Source organism: Penaeus vannamei, chromosome 1, assembly GCF_042767895.1.
Source record: "Penaeus vannamei isolate JL-2024 chromosome 1, ASM4276789v1, whole genome shotgun sequence".
NCBI classification, from domain to species: domain Eukaryota; kingdom Metazoa; phylum Arthropoda; class Malacostraca; order Decapoda; family Penaeidae; genus Penaeus; species Penaeus vannamei.
Window position 1 is genome coordinate 12,322,739 of NC_091549.1, and position 10,000 is coordinate 12,332,738.

The 10,000-nt window shown below is 44.3% G+C and overlaps 2 protein-coding genes across 11 annotated transcripts in view; one reads left to right on the plus strand and one right to left on the minus strand.

The window, feature by feature from the left end:
- The window catches only part of LOC113826237 (glycerophosphocholine cholinephosphodiesterase ENPP6), a 90,169-nt gene that overhangs the window by 22,149 nt on the left and 58,020 nt on the right, over nt 1–10,000 (plus strand). The window lies entirely within an intron of this gene.
- The window catches only part of LOC113826236 (protein tipE), a 28,483-nt gene continuing 26,911 nt past the window's right edge, over nt 8,429–10,000 (minus strand). For all 10 annotated transcript variants that reach the window (XR_011399899.1, XR_011399894.1, XR_011399897.1 and 7 more), the window contains one exon: nt 8,429–10,000. This exon is cut by the window's right edge and continues 1,287 nt beyond it. The gene's annotated coding sequence lies outside the window, so the exon portion shown is untranslated.

The window sequence follows — 10,000 nt, forward strand, 5'->3', positions numbered from 1 at the left end:
TTTTCAAGAATTTTAAGGTTATTCAGATTATATATATGAGTAATATATACATAATATATATATATATATATATATATATATATATATATATATATATATACATACATGACAAATATATAATGTATGATATAATATGTATGATATAATATGTATATATATAAATAAATATATATATATAAATATATATATATATATATATATATATGGGTGTGTGTGTGTGTGTGTGTGTGTGTGTGTGTGTGTGTGTGTGTGTGTGTGTGTGTGTGTGTGTGTGTGTAATTTCATGTACATCGATCATGTGAATAAATGATTCGTTTTGTTTTAATTGATGTTATTATCTCGAGGATGTATGTTCATTTCTACCGCTGTTGCCATTCTCATAATTCCCATTTTATATCTCATGTCTTCTTTTTGAAATATAGACCTAAAAGATTATTACCTTTGCCATTATCTTTCATATATCCCCTAACATATCTTCTATTCTCTTATTTAATACTTTTTAATTATATTTCTCTCTCCTCTACTTTAATATCTTATTTTCGTCTATTTACTATCAAGGAAATTCACATAACGATCCTTATAGAACATGCAAAGGGAAATAAACCCAGCCATTTTCTGAGTCAATGACATCGGTAATGAAGCTATGAATTTTTATAACCGCCTTTCATTTCTCATTTTGTAAACGCCTGGAATTCGATGTAAAAGAATAAAAAAATAAAAAAATAAATAAAATAAAATAAAAAAAACTTTTGCGGACAAAAGAAAATAGAAGAAAAAAAAGTTTGGACAGTATTCTGTTGTGAAATGAAGAGATTGTCATTTGAATATGAACTTAAATTATGAATAGATGAATGAAAGAAACACAATACTTTGTTATATAAATAAATGACTAGATAAATAGATACATATTTAAGTTATTGATGGTACAGATAACTAATTGTTTGGTTGATGAGTCTTTTAATTAAGGCTAGTTTAATAAGTGGTTATGTTTAACGATCGTTGGTAATACCACTTCAGTTTTATATTCTCTCTCTCTCTCTCTCTCCATCTCCCTCCCTCCTCTTTCTCCTTTCCTCCGTTTTTCCTTCCCTCCTCCCCCTCTCTCTCTCTTCCCTCCCCCCGTCTCTCTCCTCCCCTCCCCCCTCTCTCTCTTCTTCCCTCCCCTCTCTCTCCTTCCCTCCCCCAGCCCCTCCCCCCATCCCCTCCCCTCCCCTCCCTCCCCCATCCCCTCACCTCCCCTCAACCCATCCCCTCTCTCTCTCTCCTTCCTTCCTCCCCTCCCCCTCTCTCTCTCCTCCCTCCTCCCCTCCCCTCTCTCTCTCCTTCCCTCCTCCCCCTTTCTCTCTCCTTCCCTCCTCCCCCCTCTCTCCTTCCCTCCTGCCCCCCCTCTCTCTCCTTCCCTCCCCCCCCTCTCTCCCACCCTCCTTTTCTCCCTCTCTAGCTCTCTCCTTCCCTCCCTCACCCCCTCTCTCCCTCTCTCCCTCTCTCCTTCCCTCCTTCCCCCCTCTCTCCCTCTCTCCTTCCCTCCTTTCCCCTCTCTCCCTCTCTCTCTCCCTCCTTCCCCCCTCTCTCCCTCTCTCCTTCCCTCCTTCCCCCTCTCTCCCTCTCTCCTTCCCTCCTTCCCCCCCTCTTTCCCTCTCTCCTTCCCTCCTCCCCCCCCTCTTTCCCTCTCTCCTTCCCTCCTCCCCCCCTCTTTCCCTCTCCCTCTCCTTTCTCTCTCCCTTTCCCTACCTCACTACCGCCCGCACTAAAACCATCCCTCTCGCCACCCCCACCACCAACACATCTGCTCCCCCGCTTCCTCTCTCCCTCTCTCTCCCTCCCTCTCCCTCCCTTAACCCCTCTTTCCCTCTCCTTCTCCCTCCCTTCACCCCTCTTTCCCTCTCCCTCTCCCTCCCTTCACCCCTCTTTCCCTCTCTCTCTCTTGACTCCTCTTTCCCTCTCCCTCCCTTCACCACTCTTTCCCTCTCCCTCCCTTCACCACTCTCTCCCTCTCTCTCCCTTCCCCACTCTTTCCCTCTCCCTCTCCCTCCCTTCCCCCCCTCTCTCTCTCCCCTTCCCTCGTCCCCCTCCCTACCTCACCACCACTCACACCAAAACCCTCCCTCTCGCCACCACCACCACCGCCACGTCTGCTCCCCCGCTCCCTCTCCCTCTTTCCCTCCCTCCCTTCCCCTCTCTTTTCCTCTCCCTCCCTTCCCCCCTCTCTCCCTCTCCCCCCTTCCCCCCCCTCTCCCCTTTCCCGCTCTCTCCCTCCCTTCCCCCCTCTCTCCCTCCCTTCCCCTCTCTCTCCCTCCCTCCCTCTCCCTCTCCTTTCTCTCTCCTTTCTCTCTCCCTTTCCCTACCTCACCACCACCCGCGCCAAAACCCTCCCTCTCGCCACCCCCACCACCGCCACGTCTGCTCCCCCGCTCCCTCTCCCTCTTTCCCTCCCTCCCTTCCCCCTCTCTCCCTCCCTCCCTCTCCTCCTTTCTCTCTCCCTTTCCCTACCTCACCACCACCCGCACCAAAACCCTCCCTCTCGCCACCCCCACCACCGCCATGTCTGCTCCCCCGCTCCCTCTCCCTCTTTCCCTCCCTCCCTTCCCCTCTCTCCCTCCCTTCCCCCCTCTCTCCCTCTCCCCCCCTTCCCCCCTCTCTCCCTCTCCCCCCCTTCCCCCCCTCTCTCCCCTTTCCCGCTCTCTCCCTCCCTTCCCCCTCTCTCCCTCCCTCCCTCTCCCTCTCCTTTCTCTCTCCCTTTCCCTACCTCACCACCACCCGCACCAAAACCCTCCCTCTCGCCACCCCCACCACCGCCACGTCTGCTCCCCCGCTCCCTCTCCCTCTTTCCCTCCCTCCCTTCCCCCTCTCTCCCTCCCTCCCTCTCCTTCTCCTTTCTCTCTCACTTTCCCTACCTCACCACCACCCGCACCAAAACCCTCCCTCTCGCCACCCCCACCACCGCCATGTCTGCTCCCCCGCTCCCTCTCCCTCTTTCCCTCCCTCCCTTCCCCTCTCTGCCTCCCTTCCCCCCTCTCTCCCTCTCCCCCCCCTTCCCCCCCTCTCTCCCCTTTCCCGCTCTCTCCCTCCCTCCCCCCCTCTCTCCCTCCCTTCCCCCCTCCCTCCCTCCCTTCCCCCCTCTCTCCCTCCCTCCCTCTCCCTCTCCTTTCTCTCTCCCTTTCCCTACCTCACCACCACCCGCACCAAAACCCTCCCTCTCGCCACCCCCACCACCGCCACGTCTGCTCCCCCGCTCCCTCTCCCTCTTTCCCTCCCTCCCTTCCCCCTCTCTCCCTCCCTCCCTCTCCCTCTCCTTTCTCTCTCCCTTTCCCTACCTCACCACCACCCGCACCAAAACCCTCCCTCTCGCCACCCCCACCACCGCCATGTCTGCTCCCCCGCTCCCTCTCCCTCTTCCTCTCCCTCCCTTCCCCTCTCTTTTCCTCTCCCTCCCTTCCCCCCTCTCTCCCTCTCCCTCCTTCCCCCTCTCTCTCCCCTTTCCCGCTCTCTCCCTCCCTTCCCCCCTCTCTCCCTCCCTTCCCCCCTCTCTCCCTCCCTTCCCCCTCTCTCCCTCCCTCCCTCTCCCTCTCCCTCTCCTTTCTCTCTCCCTTTCCCTACCTCACCACCACCCGCGCCAAAACCCTCCCTCTCGCCACCCCCGCCACCGTCACCACCGTCTGCTCGGCCGCCACCGCCCCAAATGGACGTGCTAATAGCGATGGCCGTATAATATTGACACCTCGATCTGTTGTGACTAAGGCCGTGGCTGTTCCATTTTTCACTCTTGCCTATTTTAACTCGCTATTTTTAACCTCCTGACTAGGTTTTCGTTTTTATTGTCATTATTTATTTCGTTCTTCCTCTCTCGTTATCGGTTGTTTTGTTCTTTCGTTTGGTTGTTAGTCATTTCTTCCTCCGTTATTCGTTGTTATTTCTTCGTCTTTCGTTATTGTCACTTCTTCATCCTCCCTCGTTGTTTATTCCCGTTTCTTCCTACTTTATTCATAGTTATTTATTCCTCCGTTTTCGTTGCTCGTTATTTCTTCCTTCTCAACCGTAATTCATTGTCGTTTCTTCCTCCTTCATTATCCATTCTCATTTCTTCCTTCGTTAGCCATTGTTATTTCTACCTCCTTTATTCGTTGTCATATCTTCTTCCGTTATTCTTCTCCCGTGTCTTCAGCATGGTCCAAAGTCTTAAATTTGGTAAGCGGAGATCGCCTTTAACGCGAATCCAACTCCGAATCTTGCTCTGAGGGAAGGTAAACCCCCCCCCCTCCTCTTCCACCACTTCTCTCTTTCTTTCGCTTTCCTCCACTTTCTCTTTCTCTTCCGGCTTTTTCTTTTATCTCCTTTCACCTTTTTTTTTTTGAATTCCTGGTCTTTATCTATTCTCATTTATTTTCTCGCTGCGTCTTCTTCCCTTCCCCGCCCTTTTTATTCGCTAAATATAACTTCCGAAAGATACGATCACTTCTCTTTAAGAAATAGAAAAGAAAGAAAAAAGGAAAAAGGAAAAAAAACGAGAGGATATGTATTTTCTCGGGTTAAGTTCCCTACAGCATCACAAAGCTCGGGATTTCTGGGTTCGAGAAGGCATTATTATTGCAAGGAAATACGTCAGGATAGAAATGCCGACAGCCTTTGATTTTCGGGCTGGCGGAGCGAAGCCCTTGGTGGTAAAGTTACGGAGGTTTCCTTCCTCTCTCTCCTTCCCTCCTGCCCTCTCTATTCTTTCTCCTTCCCTCCTGCCCTCTCTACTCTTTCTCCTTCCCTCCTGCCCTCTCTATTCTTTCTCCTTCCCTCCTGCCCTCTCTATTCTTTCTCCTTCCCTCCTGCCCTCTCTATTCTTTCTCCTTCCCTCCTGCCCTCTCTATTCTTTCTCCTTCCCTCCTGCCCTCTCTATTCTTTCTCCTTCCCTCCTGCCCTCTCTACTCTTTCTCCTTCCCTACTGCCCTCTCTACTCTTTCTCCTTCCCTCCTGCCCTCTCTACTCTTTCTCCTTCCCTCCTGCCCTCTCTACTCTTTCTTCTTCCCTCCTGCCCTCTCTACTCTTTCTCCTTCCCTCCTGCCCTCTCTACTCTTTCTCCTTCCCTCCTGCCCTCTCTACTCTTTCTCCTTCCCTCCTCCACCCCCCTCCCTCTCTCTCCTTCTCTCCTCCACCCCCCCTCTCTCTCTCTCTCCTTCCCTCCCCCTCTCTCTCCCCTCCCCTCCTCTCTCCCCTTCCCTCTCTTCTTCCCATACATACCAAGAGTATTTCAATGTACACGTTAAGCTCTCGTCGCTTTGGTACCCCGACAAAGGCGGCTCTGATATCAATAGAGTCATGAACTGGTTGCGTTTTCAAACATCCGGTATAGTTATCTGTAACTAGTGCTCCTGTATCATGATTTTATATTCAGTGCCCCTCTAATGGTTGCAAGGGTCAACGCTCTCAAGCTCCGTGGATAAAACGATGAAAAAAACGTTTAGCAACTTGTAAAAAACGTTTAGCAACTTGTACAAAACGTTTAGCAACTTGTAAAAAACGTTTAGCAACTTGTAAAAAAAACGTTTAGCAACTTGTAAAAAAAACGTTTAGCAACTTGGAAAAAAACGTTTAGCAACTTGTAAAACACGTTTAGCAACTTGTAAAACACGTTTAGCAACTTATAAAAAACGTTTAGCAACTTCTAAAAAACGTTTAGCAGCTTGTGATGCAGACAACCAAAATAATGAACAGATTGACACAAGTTGATTTAAAGACCGACCAAATTAAAAGTGTAACGAGAACAACAATTGTATTCATTAATAAGCTGAAGGACATTACAAGAATAAACAAACAGAATTCGGAATCATAAAGCAAATGAAAAACGAAAGGGAGAGAGAAAGAGAGAGTGGGAGAGAGAATCGAAGGGACATAAAACAGACAAAAGTTACGCTACGATCGGAGAGACACACCTTTACAAAAGACAAAACAAAAATTATAATAAATAAATAGATAATGAAACAAAAACCAAGAATCAGAATCCAAAACACAGACGAATCCCAAATAAAAAAAGATAAAAATCTCAAGCGAAGCGAAGCGAGAGGGAACACGAAGCGGCGCGCCTCCTCACCCACAACCCGAGCCCCTAACTCGCACACGCCAAGGTTGATAAAGGCCTCTAATTAATTCAACCAGGGCTGCGGATGCAAGCACGTGCGCCTCTTCATTTCCTGCAAAATATAGGACAATTTGCAGCCCCGGAAGCCTCCTTACCTGCTAACGAGATGCTTGATGAGTTCGCATAATACCTATCGCATGAAGCAGACAGCGCGAACGGCATTAGAAGAACGCGTTTCGCCGCATTTGCCGCTGCGCTCCAGTGAAGCCCTTTGTTTCTCGGGCTGCGTTCGTCCGAGTGTGGGGGGTGCATGTCTGTGCTGAGATCCGATTTTTGCCTTTTTGATTAAAGGAAAATTATATATGTATGTAATATGTAAATGCACACACACACACACACACACACACACACACACACACACACACACACACACACACACACACACACACACACACACACACACACACACACACACACATAATATATACACATATGTATAAATATAAAGGTACATGATCCTAGTACGAGTATAGTAGTTCTCGAATTGGATGCCGCTGGTAAATAGATTTTGTATTTACATTTTACATCGTTCTCATTCTTTCGGAAAGTTTTTTTTTCTCTCATTTCTTTTCACCGGAGCACATAACCCGGGTTGCTTTTGTTTCGACCTCCAGCAATTCGCGGAACAGCCGAAGATGCGTCGTGTGAGAGACAGGGGTCGGGGGTTAAAGAAGAGGGAGCCGCAGACGGTTGCCTTCGCCGAGAAGTTGAGAACCACAAATGGAGATAATGGATATGTATATGTATTTCTCTCTCTCTCTCTCTCTCTCTCTTTCTCTCTTTCTCTCTTTCTCTCTGTCTCTCTTTCTCTCTCTCTCTCTCTCTCTCTCTCTCTCTCTCTCTCTCTCTCTCTCTCTCTCTCATATATTTATTTATTTATTTATTTATTTATTCATTTATTTATTTATCTATCTATTTATTTATCTATTTATATTTGACTTATACGCGAGTGTGTGTGAATGTTTATATTCGTATATGTACGTATATTTATAATATAGGTAATGGAATATATGTACTACGATTCCATTCACAGATCTTTCAGCCCAGGAGAATCTTGAAAATAGCTTTTCAAAAGATTATTTTCCCAAAGTATACTTAACTATTAAAGCATGGATATGGATTTAACTTAGATTTATAGTAGTTACCCTTTAACATTTTCGTTTTCTGTGGTGGACCATAATAGAAAATGGGTATTAAAGGCTAGATAAACCGAAAGAGAATTTTGTATTTAGTGTAAATAGGCCTATCCTGACGTGGTAGTACGAACCCCATTAATTTTTCTCTATGAGAATTCTTAAATATGCTCTGTGTTTTTCAAACGTATAACTTGTCATCCACGTCCCTATTTCTTTTTTTTTTCTCTTACCTTCCTCATTTGCTCTTCGGGTTGAAGGGAGGGGGGGGGGGGGAGACCCACCTTCCTTACTCTCTACTGGATCCAAACCCCCGACCCCCCCCCCCCCAGACCCCAAGGGCATTTACTGTGGGCGAGCTCCCAGACCCCATTCCCCTTGGGTATTTTCCTACGATGGGGGTGGCAGAAGAGGGTCGTAATTGCTAATGTAAAATATGCATCGGTATTACGAATTTATTACACACACACGCACGCGCTTGCTAATTCACCGAGGAAACTCAGAGCCATCTGCGGTCTTCCTCAGGAACTTCCAGAATTCGTTTACATTCGTTTATCTTTTTTACATTTGCATTTCTTATAAATTTCTTTGTTTTTATTATATATTTATTTTATTTCTATTTTTCTATATTACATTTGATTATTCTATATTTATTTTATTTTTATTTTTCTATATTACATTTGATCTGTAATTGCACCACATCCGTTGGATCTTATCAACATTGTTTTTTTATGAACTAGTCTTTAAGCCTATATGATTCTTTTATGAATGTACGTAGGGCGACCGTTTTAATATTTTCAAATATATGTTTTTTTATGCTCGTTAGTGTATGCTGAAATTTCCGTGTGAATTCAAGTTGTTTGATGAATATATTGCTTATTTGCATATTTATCTTTATAACCTTACCATTCCGTTGCATGTCTTCTCTTTGTCATTGTTAGCATTATTCTCGTTATTATAATTAGGATAATGCCCACCATCATCATATTTTATCTATTATTTTCATGCCTTAGTTCAGTCTTGGCAAGTGTAAGTTTATATGACTTGTTTCCATTTTTGTGCATCTGTTTTACATTTCCATTTATATTTTATTCACTTATTATTGTACTGTCATGAGCATAATTTTCTGTACCTAATTGTCTGAATATCATTGGGAAAGAAAGCACAGCAATAGTTTCATACTGTTTATTCAGCACACATTTACAAAATTGTTTAAAATAAAAGGCTGTTAACAATTAAACTTATGTGACAGTCTACAACATATGAAATATCTTAATAGAATATGAAAGCCATTGAATGTACTTCAACTTTATTTTTTAAACCTAATAACTAGAAAAGGAGGAAAGAGATATATTAGGTACTATGTTTTTTCTTGAGAAATATCAAATATGATTTAATAGGTATATTTTGCACGCTTTAAATAATCGTATTGTGATTAGATGCCTAATAATGAACTCTAAGGCAATGAATCACAAATCAAAATAACTATTCCTAGCTTAATAAGAATTAATAAAGTGCAAACGCATTAAAAAAAAATCCCAAAACACTACACGAATAAACATTGGATTCTTCCTAGCTTGCGCCAAGTCACACGGAAACAAAAACAAAAACGAACCGATTCACGAAAATCTCGAATACATTCAGTGTGCGTGCGCAATGCCATGTCCGAGATGAAAGTATCCCTTGGAGAAGGTGCCGTCTAATATTGGATTCCGGAAGATGGAACAAGAATTAGAGTTACGGAAGGAGTTTGCGTTCATGCTAGATTTCTAGAATGGGAAGGCGGCGTTAGGTACTGTCCCTAGATACACGGTTGGCGGTTTCTGTGGGTAACCTATCCAATGCTGGAATTTGGATTATCCATAGCGAGTGGAAAATATTAGGCAGGAAGGACTGTTTATACATATACATACATAAGTATATATATATAAATATAAATATACATATATACATACATACATATGCTTATACGTAATATGAAAACTTAGCATTAAGTAACATTGTACAACATTCAGGTCACAGCCTGTAAATTAACCACTGCTGAACATATACATGCATATGCTTGTGTATATATACATAGGGTATAGGTATATACGTACATACATTACACACATATATGCACACCTATGTATATTTCCATACTGAAAATTATCCATAAACATAACATCTTCCTTTGCTGTCTTGGCAATTGTACACAAAATTAGGATGCTACTGAACACTGTAAACTGCGACTTTTGACACTTGTGAGAGAGAGCAGACCGTAGACCTCAAGCCAGTTTTTGGGTTGGGTCTAACGGAAATAAAATATCCAGAGAGATTTGCTATTTGCTATTTATCTTGGTCGTTATCTGCCTATCTGAACTACCTTGATGGTTTCTCAAAGTCCCAAAAACGTGTTAAATAAAAGATCTATAACGACGCTTTTTTTTAGGAATATTTGTAGGCCTATAACAGCCTGCAGTATTTCAGTAGCTCGCACTGGTTATTATCTGATTGGTAATGATCTAGCAAACCCTAGAGTTAAAGCGGTATAAAAAAAGGAAAAAAATAAAAACAAAGACTAAATTACAATCATTGCTGCGGGAGAACAGTGAACCAGAAAACTATTTAACTCATTAGTGTCAAGGAAACACATGTTTGTCTATTTCTAAGTAGGATCTCGTAAGATTTGTGCAACGCTACTACTAGTTCAATAATCCCACAGTCCCGGAGTGAAGAATGGCTGTTAATGAAATCACAGAAA